This window comes from Suncus etruscus, chromosome 14 (genome assembly GCF_024139225.1).
Source record: "Suncus etruscus isolate mSunEtr1 chromosome 14, mSunEtr1.pri.cur, whole genome shotgun sequence".
Lineage (NCBI taxonomy): Eukaryota > Metazoa > Chordata > Mammalia > Eulipotyphla > Soricidae > Suncus > Suncus etruscus.
Window position 1 is genome coordinate 50,858,634 of NC_064861.1, and position 11,817 is coordinate 50,870,450.

The following is an 11,817-nucleotide window of genomic DNA, read 5'->3' on the forward strand; positions in this document are numbered from 1 at the left end:
AAGGAAGGAAGGAAGGAAGGAAGGAAGGAAGGAAGGAAAAAAGGAAGGAAGGAAGAAAGAAAAGAAAGAAAGAAAGAAGAAGAAAGAAAGAAGGAAGAAAGCAAGAAAAAGAAAGAAAGAAAGAAGAAAGAAAGAAAAAGAGAGAAAGAAAGAAAGAAAGAAAAGAAAGAAAGAAAGGGAAAGAAAGAAAGAAAGCAAGAAAAAGAAAGAAAGAAAGAAAGAAAGAAAGAAAGAAAGAAAGAGGAAGAAGAAAGAAAGAAGGAAGAAAGCAAGAAAAAGAGAGAAAGAGAGAAAGAAAGAAAGAGAGAAAGAAAGAGAGAAGAAAGAAAGAAAGAAAGAAAAAGAGAGAGAGAGAAAGAAAGAAAGAAGGAAGAAAGCAAGAAAAAGAGAGAAAGAGAGAAAGAAAGAAAGAAAGAAAGAAAGAAGGAAGAAAGCAAGAAAAAGAGAGAAAGAGAAAGAAAGAAAGAGAGAAAGAAAGAAGAAAGAAAGAAAGAAAGAAAGAAAAAGAGAGAGAAAGAAAGAAAGAAAGAAAGAAAGAAAGAAAGAAAGAAAGAAAGAAAGAAAGAAAGAAAGAAAGAAAGAAAGAAAGAAAGAAGAAAATGGATTGAAGATTTATTTTTAATTTCTTTCCTTATAATAGTGTCTTTGTTTAAACACCGTGATTATGACTTGTTTGTAGTTGGGTTTTAGTTAAAAAATTAAAATAGGGCCAGCGCCGTGGTGCTAGAGGTAAGGTGTCTGCCTTGCCAGCGCTTGCCTACTATGGACCGCGGTTCGATCCCCTGGCGACCCTTATGGTCCCCCAAGCCAGAAGCGACTCCTGAGCGCATAGCCAGAAGTAACACCTGAGCGTCACCGGGTGTGGCCCAAAAACCAAAAATAAATAATAATAATGATAAAATAAATAAATAAAAGTAAAATATCAGTAGTAATTATAACTTTAGGGCACAGAAACCAGAAAATCTTGGTGGCAGTATTCCAATTTAAATATTAGAAATACTTTTTTTTTTTATTTTTTTGTTTTTTGGGGGGCTATACCCAGAGGTGCTCAGGGGTTACTCCTGGCTGTCTGCTCAGAAATAACTCCTGGCAGGCACGGGGGACCACATGGGACACTGGGATTGGAACCAACCACCTTTGGTCCTGGATCAGCTGCTTGCAAGGCAAACGCCACTGTGCTATCTCTCCGGGCCGGGAAATACTTTAATATACTTAAAGAGGTATAAAATTTCCACTAATATATAGAATGTAATATTATGTTTATTAATATGTGTAATATAGTATATATTATTATAAATAAATCACGTTATATATGGGACAGGTTTAAAAGTTGCCTATACTTTTTTTTTTTTGGTTTTTGGGCCACACCCGGCAGTGCTCAGGGGTTACTCCTAGTTGTCTGCTCAGAAATAGCTCCTGGCAGGCACAGGGGACCACATGGGACACTGGGATTGGAACCAACCACCCTTGGTCCTGGATCGGCCGCTTGCAAGGCAAACACTGCTGTGCTATCTCTCCAGGCCGAACTGCCTATACTTTTAACAGTCTCAAAAAAGTCAGTACAAGTGAAATGATAACGTCACTCCTTTCCTTTTTGGGGGGGGGGGTGTGGTGGCACACCCGTTTGATGCTCAGGGTTTACTCCTGGCTAAGCGCTCAGAAATTGCCCCTGGCTTGGGGGGAACCATATGAGACGCCGGGCCGTGGTCCCTCCTTGGCTAGTGCTGGCAAGGCAGACACCTTACCTCTAGCGCCACCTCACCGGCCCCAAAGTCACTCCTTTCTAATGCTAAATGAAAACTTTCAGGGGTCCGAAGAGAAAGCATGAAGGTAGTGTATTTGCCTTGCATGCAGAAGGACGGTGGTTCGAATTCTTGCATCCCATATAGTCCCCCGAGCCTGCCAGGAGCGATTTCTAAGCGTAAAGCAAGGAGTAACCCCTGAGCGCTGCCAGGTATGACCCAAAAAAATCAAAGAAAAAAAAATAAAACTATCAATGACAATTCTACAGAAATTCTGAGCTGGATAAAAAAAATAAAAATAAAAATTTTAGGGCCCGGCATGGTGGCGCTAGAGGTAAGGTGTCTGTCTTGTCAGTGCTAGCCTAGGACAGACCGCGGTTCGATCCCCCAGCGTTTATTTGGTCCCCCCAAGCCAGGAGCGACTTCTGAGCGCATAGCCAGGAGTAACCCCTGAGCGTCACCGGGTGTGGCCCCAAAACCAAAAAATAAATAAATAAAAATTTTAATTATTCTCAAAAAAGATTGTATTCCATTAGGCAAGTAATTAAGAACTTCATGTGTAAATAAAATCATTTAGTTTTTGAAAGCAGCTTTTTCAAACGATACAAATGGCTAATGATTTTCTTGACATTCAGTAGCTCTTTTCTTACGTGTATTTTTTGGTTTTCTTTTTCTAATATTTTACATACAATTAAAGCTAAATAATAAAATGAATTAAAAATTTGAAAGAAAAAAAAAGAAAAAGGAAGGGTTTTCCCAGGAGGGGGCGACACGGTGCAGAACGCGGCAGCATCCAAAAGGCGAAGACACAGCTGGAGCGAAGAGGCGAGAGCGTTGCAGTACCCGGCAGCGTCCAATAGATGGAGACAAAGCTGGACGGTGAGAGAAAGGCTGATTTTGAAGAGGAAAAGCGGGGCCGGCGCGGTGGCGCTAGAGGTAAGGTGCCTGCTTTGCCTGCGCTAGCCTAGGAGGGACCGCGGTTCGATTCCCCGGCGTCCCATAAGGTCGCTAAGCCTAAGGTCGCTAAGCCAGGAGTGACTTCTGAGGACGAACAGCGACCTCCCAGGAGGCGGCGACACAGCTGGAGCGAGGCGACGGCGGTGCAAACAGAGCTGGAGCGACGAGGCGACGGCGGTGCAGAACTGAGACGACGACGAGGAGACGACGACAAGGGGACGACGGTGCAGAACAGACAGAGCTGGAGCGACGAGGAGACGACGGAACTGGAACGACGACGAGGAGACGACGGTGCAGAACGCCGCAGCGTCCAAGAGAGGGCGACAAGGGGACGACGGTGCGGAACAGACAGAGCTGGAGCGACGAGGCGACGGCGGTGCGGAACAGACAGAGCTGGAGCGACGAGGCGACGGCGGTGCAAACAGAGCTGGAGCGACGAGGCGACGACGGTGCAGAACAGACAGAACTGAGACGACGACGAGGAGACGACGGTGCAGAACGCCGCAGCGTCCAAGAGAGGGAGACAGAGCTGGAGCGACAAGGGGACGACGGTGCAGAACAGACAGAGCTGGAGCTGGTGCAGAACGTGGCAGCGTCCAAGAAACGGAGATGCTGGACAGCGGATTAGAAGACGGACACCGCTGCGGACTAAAAGACGGACAGCGATTTGTGTGGCTAAGTCCCGTGACAGGAGAGATGTCACTCACCCTCAGACTGCATTCCGATTGGCTGAGGACATTCTGGGCGGTCTGCAGCTGACATTTAAATGGCAAGGCGGCTCTGGGCTCCTTAGCTGCTGCTGGCTGCTAGTCCATTGACTCCGGGAAGGCAGACAGGCATCTCCATAGAGGGACCACAGCTCGTCGAAGAGTAAGTGTGGATTTCTTGGGACGGGACGGGGTGGTCTCGGCGACGTCCGAAAGCGGGCTCTGTGGGAAAGGAAGCGCTGCGGCGGCATAGACGACGGCGGAGCGCAAGGGGACGGAGGCGCAGAAGACGGCAGAGGCAGAGCTGGAGCTGCGGATTAGAAGACGAAAAGCGTCCTCCTACGAGGCGGCGACAGGGGATTGACGAGAGGACGGCGGTGCAGAACACGGCAGCGTCCAAGAGGCTGCGAATTAGAAGACCGAAAGCGGCCAACAGGAGGCGGCCTCGGGGCTGGAGCGGCGAGGACACGGCGGCGCAGAAGACGAGAGTGTCCGAGTGGAGGAGACAGAGCTGGACGGCGAGGGGAATGCGGATTAGAAGACGGACAGCGGCCTCCCAGGCGGCGATTTGCCGGCGGCCCGCTTGCTGTCAGTCTGGGCTCTTTAGCTGCTGCTGGCAGTATACTAGTCCATTGACTCCTGGAAGTCAGACAGGCATCTTCACAGAGGGGCCACAGCTGAACCAAGAGTACGCGTGAATTTCTTGGGATGGAACGGGGAGGTCTCGGTGTTACTGATAAGGGCCTATGGATCATTATTTCTTAGATCATTTATATTGATCGTATTTATTGATAATATATCTATTATTAATATCATTACTTTTTAATTTTAATTTTTAATTTAATTTTAATTACTATTAATGTCATCAATAATATTTATTATTATTTTATTTATATTTATACATATTTATATTTATTTTATATTGTATTTATGATATTTTATTATTATTAATATTATTTAATATATTTATATTAGTGATCGATATATTTATTGATTTATTGATTATAAGTTATTGTTTATTTATTGATTTATTGATTTTTGTTTTTTTTTTGGTTTTTTGGGCCACACCCCTTTGATGCTCAGGGTTTACTCCTGGCTAAGAGCACAGAAATTGCCCCTGGCTTAGGGGGACCATATGGGACGCCGGGGGATTGAACCGCGGTCCAACCTTGGCTAGCGCTTTCAAGGCAGAGACACCTTACCTCTAGTGCCACCTCGCCGGCCCCGATTATTGATTTATTATATAATTTATATTGGTCGTTCTTTATTAGATAGGAGGGGCTCTCTATTGATTGTTAGTCCATCAATAGAGAATCAACTGTGTCTCAGTGGTGCTAATAGACCTTGGGCTATCACTTCCCAATGGTATTACTGACTAGCGCCATGGAATCGGTGGCTATTGACCCCTTCAGGGAAGGGCTACCGAGAGGTACCACCTACAAGGAGGGCCTTTGATGGGAACTCGAGATCTGGGGGATTGACAAGATGGTGAATGCTAGTAACTATTAATCATGTGGGTATTGATCCTGAGGTCAAGCCCTATCGATTCCTATAGCTGGGAGTGGGCTATGTTAATGTGGACTCAGTTTGTCTCTTTTACCCAGAACTTCTCAATGGAAACTCTTATTGCGGTGGGACTGCTACCTATTAACCCTTCATGAGCAGTGTTAATACCTAGAGGAGCCAGAATCCAGACAGGCCTCTGGAGTGACATAGGGTTTCTGTGCATTTGGGGGAATGTGGTGTGTATAATTGTTTACTAAGGTAGGTGGTAGCATCATTGGGCCCAGGGTTAGCAATCGCTAGCCCAATAATAAATGCTGAACGATATTGCTCCTTGGAAACTTTGTTTATTGATCTATGGACTGAACACTGATGTGTAGAATACTGATAGGTCTTTTTTTTTTTTTTTTTTTTTTTTTTGGTTTTTGGCCCACACCCGGTGGTGCTCAGGGGTTACTCCTGGCTGTCTGCTCAGAAATAGCTCCTGGCATGCACGGGGGACCATATGGGACACCGGGATTCAAACCAACCACCTTTGGTCCTGGATCGGCTGCTTGCAAGGCAAATGCCGCTGTGCTATCTCTCCAAGCCCACTGATAGGTCTTGATTAAAAGATGACTTACTAATCTTCATGACTATAAGTTAAGCAAAATTAGAAAGTCTTTATGGCTTATGCAAATATGTCAATAAATAAATGTAAATATGTCAAGAAGACCTTAGGGCTTACTTACTGGTCATGTAACTGTCTAAACACTAAGTCTTTATGGATTAAGTGACTTACTGACTTAGGTGACTGATAGATATCCATACTGATTGATCAATAATAAACCCTAATAAATGTAGAGGGTATTGGTGACTGGGCAAGGGGGGTTATCCAATAAACTGTTAGAGCCCCCATCACCTTTAGAATGGAATCTGGATCTGTTCTTGGGGGGGGGTGACTAGGGCACACATCCCGCAGCACTCAGGGTTTCCTCCTGGTTCAGCTCTCAGAAATCGCTCCTCGAAAGTCTGCAGGATTATATGAGATGCCAGAGATGGAGCCTGGGTCGCTACTAGGGGAGCCGCGGGCAAGGCAAATGCCCTAGCGCTGTGCTATCTCTCTGGCCCCTGGATCTGTTCTTTCTGCCAAAACACCAAAACACCAAAAACATAATGTCTATCCAGGATCAGGGCACTGACTAAGCCAAATCTCAAAACAAAGCTGGTAATCACACCTACTCGTTTCTAGGGAGAGGCATTATGCCTCAGTACAGGAGTGGTATCATTCACCTGCAAGGTGGTGTTTGTCTTGAACTATGCTTGCCTCTGCCTTCTCTTGTTTTGGGGTGGTATTATTGATTATGGTTGTATTGATTGTGTTGCGATGAACTGTGGTGTTGATTGTAGTGAGATCGTCATGGTGATCTCTAACGGGGCAGTAACTAACCCCTACAACGCGGGAACTGGAAGGGAGGTCTTCTGGTGATTACCAGACTCGACTTTATGACCGCACAAGCTGCAGGTACTGTTCGAATCCTCATGGTCTGGACATGCTTGTTTGACATACCGTCTTTGGGTACAGGGCGCTTGTGAATCTTATGCGACATGCGTATTGGCCGAGAGAGCTACCTCCTTGTGTCAAGTAAGTACCCATGAAATTCCCTTTATTGTCAAGAGGCGACTGTTTGTGGAATGTTCCCTCCACAATGTTAGTTCGACAAAAATCTAAATACTTCCTTCAATTCCCGATGGGCTTATCCAATGTCCCTTTGCCCACAGAGAGTCAAGGAGTGTTTTCTCTGGGATAGGGTGTGGGATGGAAGAATCCTCAAATGCTTTTGTAGTGCCCCTTGCCCCAGCCCTGTGGGTGGGAGATGCTACTTATTTTCTATTTCCCCAACAGGGTTATGGTCAAGAGGAGAGCGCTTGTATGGTGTGCGTGGGAAGAAACTGATTCTATCCTACTCCTGGTCCATCGGCAACCCAACACAGTGGAAGATCGTGCTTTCAGTGGCTTCCTTGTATTCGTGGCGGTCCAGATCTCACCACGGGAAGAAAAGGGCATAGAGATGCGCTGTGTCCTCCAGATCGCTGCCCCACCTAGTGACGAGGGGGCCGTGTCTCCCACCATTGCCAGGTCTATGCCACTGGTCACCGGGCCCTCACCAAGGCAATTCCAGATTCCTCGACTCCTATGGCGTCGACGACGACCTCCTTGCCAAAACACCTCCCACCCTAGCAAAGGCTCAGCATGTCGCTGTCAAAGAAAGACCTTCCTAGTAGGGGCACATGGTTAATCACAGATGGAGTCACGTTGAGTACTAATACTCCTGGCTTAACGACCTATCTGTTTAATGACCGCTCACACTTACAACCGTCTCTTCACTGTAACTACTTTACTAACTTTATGTTCTGTAATACCTTGCACTACTGTGTGTAAATCCCACAACCTATGCCAATTAAAACAAGTGGAAGTTTTCAGTTGGATCTTTCTTGTTATTTTACTTATTCAGAAGACTGGATTGTCAAATACTATGCATATACTGGACTAATGTATACAGTACATGCAGTTCCTCACTTAACATCCAATCCACGAATGGGTTTATCCAATGCCCCTTTCCCCACAGAGAGTCAAGAAGAAGAGTTCCCTCTGGGATAGGGTGTGTGATGGAAGAAGCCTTGAATGCCTTTTTAAGCCCCCCTCCCCCACCCCTCCAGGTGGGAGGAACTACCTTAATTTCCATTTTCCCAACAGAGTTATGGTCAAGAGGGGAGCGCTTCTATGGTGTGAGTGGGAAGAAACTGATTCTATCCGCCTCCTGGTCAATCAGTGTCCCAACACAGTGGAAGATCGTGATTTCAATGGGTTCCTTTTATTTGTGCCATTCCCGATCACACCACAGGATGAAAAGGGCATAGAAATGGGCTATGTCATTCACTTGGCTGCTCCACTGGGTGACAAGGGGGCATGTCTCCCACCATTGCCAGGTCTATGCCACTGGCCACTGGGCCCTCACCAGGGGAATTCCAGATTCTTCTACTCCTATGGCGTCAACAACAACCTTCTCACCAAAACACCATCCACCCCAGTGAAGGCTCAGTGTGTCATGTCAAAGCAAGACCTTCCTAGTAGAGGCACATGATGAATCACAGATAGAATCACATCGAGTATTTATGCCTTCATAATCCTATAGGTATTCATGATTTAAATGTAAGTTTTAGTCAAGCACTTGGAGCTCATGTGTGGAGAAGACCCGGGTCAAAAGCACCATAGGCTGACAGCTGCCGAAGTACTGTTCTGTGGCTCAACTCACTCTCAATTTAGTTGTTAGCTAGTGGCCAGTGGGTAGAGTGTGTGCACAGATTAGCTGTGCTGGGTAGTGGTAGCAAATGCATGGAGTAGCACGCAGTGTTATTGGATCCAGAGAATATCACTAAATGCTTACCTCGCCAGGCCCAAGACATGGAGTGATGCATTGAGCACATGTGGCCCACCGTGCTTGGACGCCAAGGCCCAGTGGCTAGCGTGACCACCTTCAAACTTAACCAGCCAAGCAACTGGCCAATACCATTGACTGCTAAAGGAGTCACCAGCTCTAGCCTTCCAGAATGGATCCTGGTCAGAGGACTCTGCCCATCAAGGGACAGCACACTAGAAGTCTTTCGAACCTGAAACTGGCAGGGTTTGGGATCAGGATTGGTCTGAAATGCTGGAGCTTGTGACTCATTTGCACTCCATGGTCTTGCAGGTTGCTTGACTGGTCAGGGATTCCAGATTACTCACGGCCAGGGCTATCAGGCTCAATAATCCATCCTGCTGTGGTTCTGACTCCATCTATGGCCTAGTTTATATCCCACCTCATATCCTCCTCACCTCTCACCTCTCTGGAGACCATATGTAATGTTTGGAATCGAATCTGGGTTGGCAGCATACAAGGCAATGCTCTTCTGCTGTGTTATCACTCTGCCCCTATTCTGAACACTTTGCTTTGCTTTGCTTGAGTGATTTGGTTTGGGGGTCAGTGTTGGCTGTCTTTTCTTCCTAGGGGACTCTGACCTAGGCAGCTTAGAGATGAGGAACAGATTGGCCATATCTTAAGAAACCTACAGATTTGCAGGGTTGATAGGATCACAGTGGGGTTTGTGCTGATATCTCTGACCTCTTCTTGCAGGGACTGTGCCAAGTTTGCTCAGGTCTGCCCCTTCAAGGGCACGTCAAACAAGTGCAGTTGCTGCACCTAAAGCTTGGTAAGCTAAGCCAGAAGCTGAGGAGTCTATGTCCAATGTCCTCCCCAGGTATACATAGAGCAGAGAGGCCAGTGTCTGCCCCTTTGGGACTGACCTGCCGGCTCCGATCTTTGTTCTGGGAAATGGGAGTGGAAGTAAATGTATTGGCTTTATCCTGGCTCTGGGTCATTGGAGAAGATGGAGGAAACAAGACCAGCTGAAAATCAACAAAGAAGAAGCTGTTTTTAGAACTTCTTGCACCTGGGTTACCTCCAAAAAAATCATACTTTTTCTAGGCTAATCTTTTGACTATTTGTATCAGTCATTATCTTACTACTTAAATTGTGTTTTATCTCTATGTATCATATTGTTTTCTTTTATGCCTTACTGCAAACAGAAAACTTTGTACTGTATCTAATTTTAATATTTGTTTGCACAATTCTGGGGAATTGTATTTTAGAGTTTTGAAAAGTTCTCAGCTATCCTGGTGCATATTTCCCATTTGCTATGTTATATTGTGTATCGTACGTAGAAGTTTATATGTATGTATCTATTGTATCCCTGTTATAGACTTATCAATAATGCTTCTGTAGGGGCCGGCGAGGTGGCCATTCCCACACTAACTCTAGGACTCCTTAATTTATATTAAGACAAGAGGTCATCTATGTGCCTTGGGGAAATGGACATGGTTTCCCCTAGGGTGGTGGACAAATTGCAGTCAGGGCGATTCCCTTTGTTCTGTTGCTTTAGCTTTTGTCCATCTGGGTCCTTCAAGCAGACACTTTTTTCTTTGTCATTTTCCTATGCAGTCCTTTAAATTTCTCTTACTAGAAGGATCAAAAGAATTCCTGGGCCTGGAGAGATAGCAGAGCATCGTTTCCCTTGCAAGCAGTGTATCCAGGACCAAACGTGGTTGGTTCAAATCCCAGTGTCGCATATGGTCCACCGTGCCTGCCAGGAGCTATTTCTGAGCAGACAGCCAGGAGTAACACCTGAGCACCGCCGGGTGTGGCCTAAAAACCAAAAAATAAAAACAAAAAAAAAGAATTCCTTCCTGGCAATTTTTCCCACTGCTATCTTCAATGTAAAGAGAGGTAATTCAATCTTCTCTCTGACTTCCAAAGAACTGGAGATACTTGAAGCCTGAGGTTGATCCCAACACTGCATGGCCCCTCAATCATTTTGCTGGGTTGGTCAAACAAAATAATCTACATTATTAAATTACTTTAGAAAAGCTCTTGTGCAAAACATTTTTGTTTTTATTTGGGCCACACCAAACTGGTCAGGGTTTACTCCTGTTTCTTTGCTCATGGATCACTCCTGGTAGCTGGGGTGCTGTTAGTGTGCTTCTCTCGAGTGTGCTTCCACTTCTATTAATGGAGCTTACTGAAGCTGCCTTACTTATATGCACTTAACTGCTCTATCTCTCTGACCTTGCAAAATTATTTTTAATTATACGTATCTTTTACAGACAATATGACAATTATATGGGGGTGCAAAATCACCTAGAAAAAGGGTACGAAACGCATATGACATGGAGCTTGCAGGTTAGAAGTGTCCCTTAGCCTTCTCAGAAGAGGACTCAGTGTATCTGTGGGATCTGCAGGGCTGCTTTTGTTCAAAGGCTTGGGCTGTTCCATGAGGAGAAGGCTCAGTCATTTGTACATAATCCCAACACTGAACCCTTGGAGATACTGAGTAGGAATGACTTGACATGGGGTGCCTATAGAAGAGTGACCAGAGCTCGGACCAGGCTTGTCAGCATCTGCCTCATGACAGAGAAGCTTTTAACCACCCAGTGGTGAGACACGGGGTCAGTGTCTCCTCCTGTCTCTGGTCTAGTCCACCTCACAGAGCTCTGTGGTATAACAGAGTGTCCTGATGGCTCTGGACTCTAGATCCAGGTGCTCTGACATGTCAGGAAGGGGCAGTAGTAGAGTCCAGCTGTGTCTTGCCTTCAGGAATAGTTACTGAAGTCCCAGAGCACACAGGGCCACAGCCCTGAGTGTGAGCATGCACTCAAAAAAGGGAGATGTTGCCTTCAGGGACATGCTGGAAACAGCTGCACTTGCTGGTCTTGGTGGTAGGAAAGGGGGAAAATGGGGTGGCAGGCCAACTCCATAGAGGCCAAGAGGAGCATGGTAACCAGAATGCCTGGCTCTTCACCCTGCTGTCCTCATACTTGGCAGGATTGGCCTCTTGCACTCTGGGCATCCATTCCAGTGTTTGAAGTGTCTGTTGTGTGAGGTGAAGCAGCTAGTAACTATTAATCATGTGGGTATTGATCCTGAGGCCAAGCCCTATCAATTGATATATCTGGGAGGGGGCTATGTTAATGTGCACTCACTTTACCTCTTTGTACCTTCAGCCAGAACTTCTCAACAAAACCTGCCATTGTATTCGGACTGCTAGCTCTTAACTCTTCATCGGGAGGGCTACCTAGAGGAGTCAGCTACAAGGTGGGCCTCCTTCATGACATACATTTTTAATGCATTATTGGTAATGTGGTGTGTAGTGTTTTTTATTAAGGATGGGGATTTCATCACTGGGCCAAGGGATATGGATCACGCAATAATAAAAGCTGTAAGACATTGTTTATTGAAAACTTTGTTTATTGATACATTGATTGGACACTGATGTGTATAATACTGATAGGTCTTGATTAAACTATGGCTTACTAATCTTAATGATTATAAGTT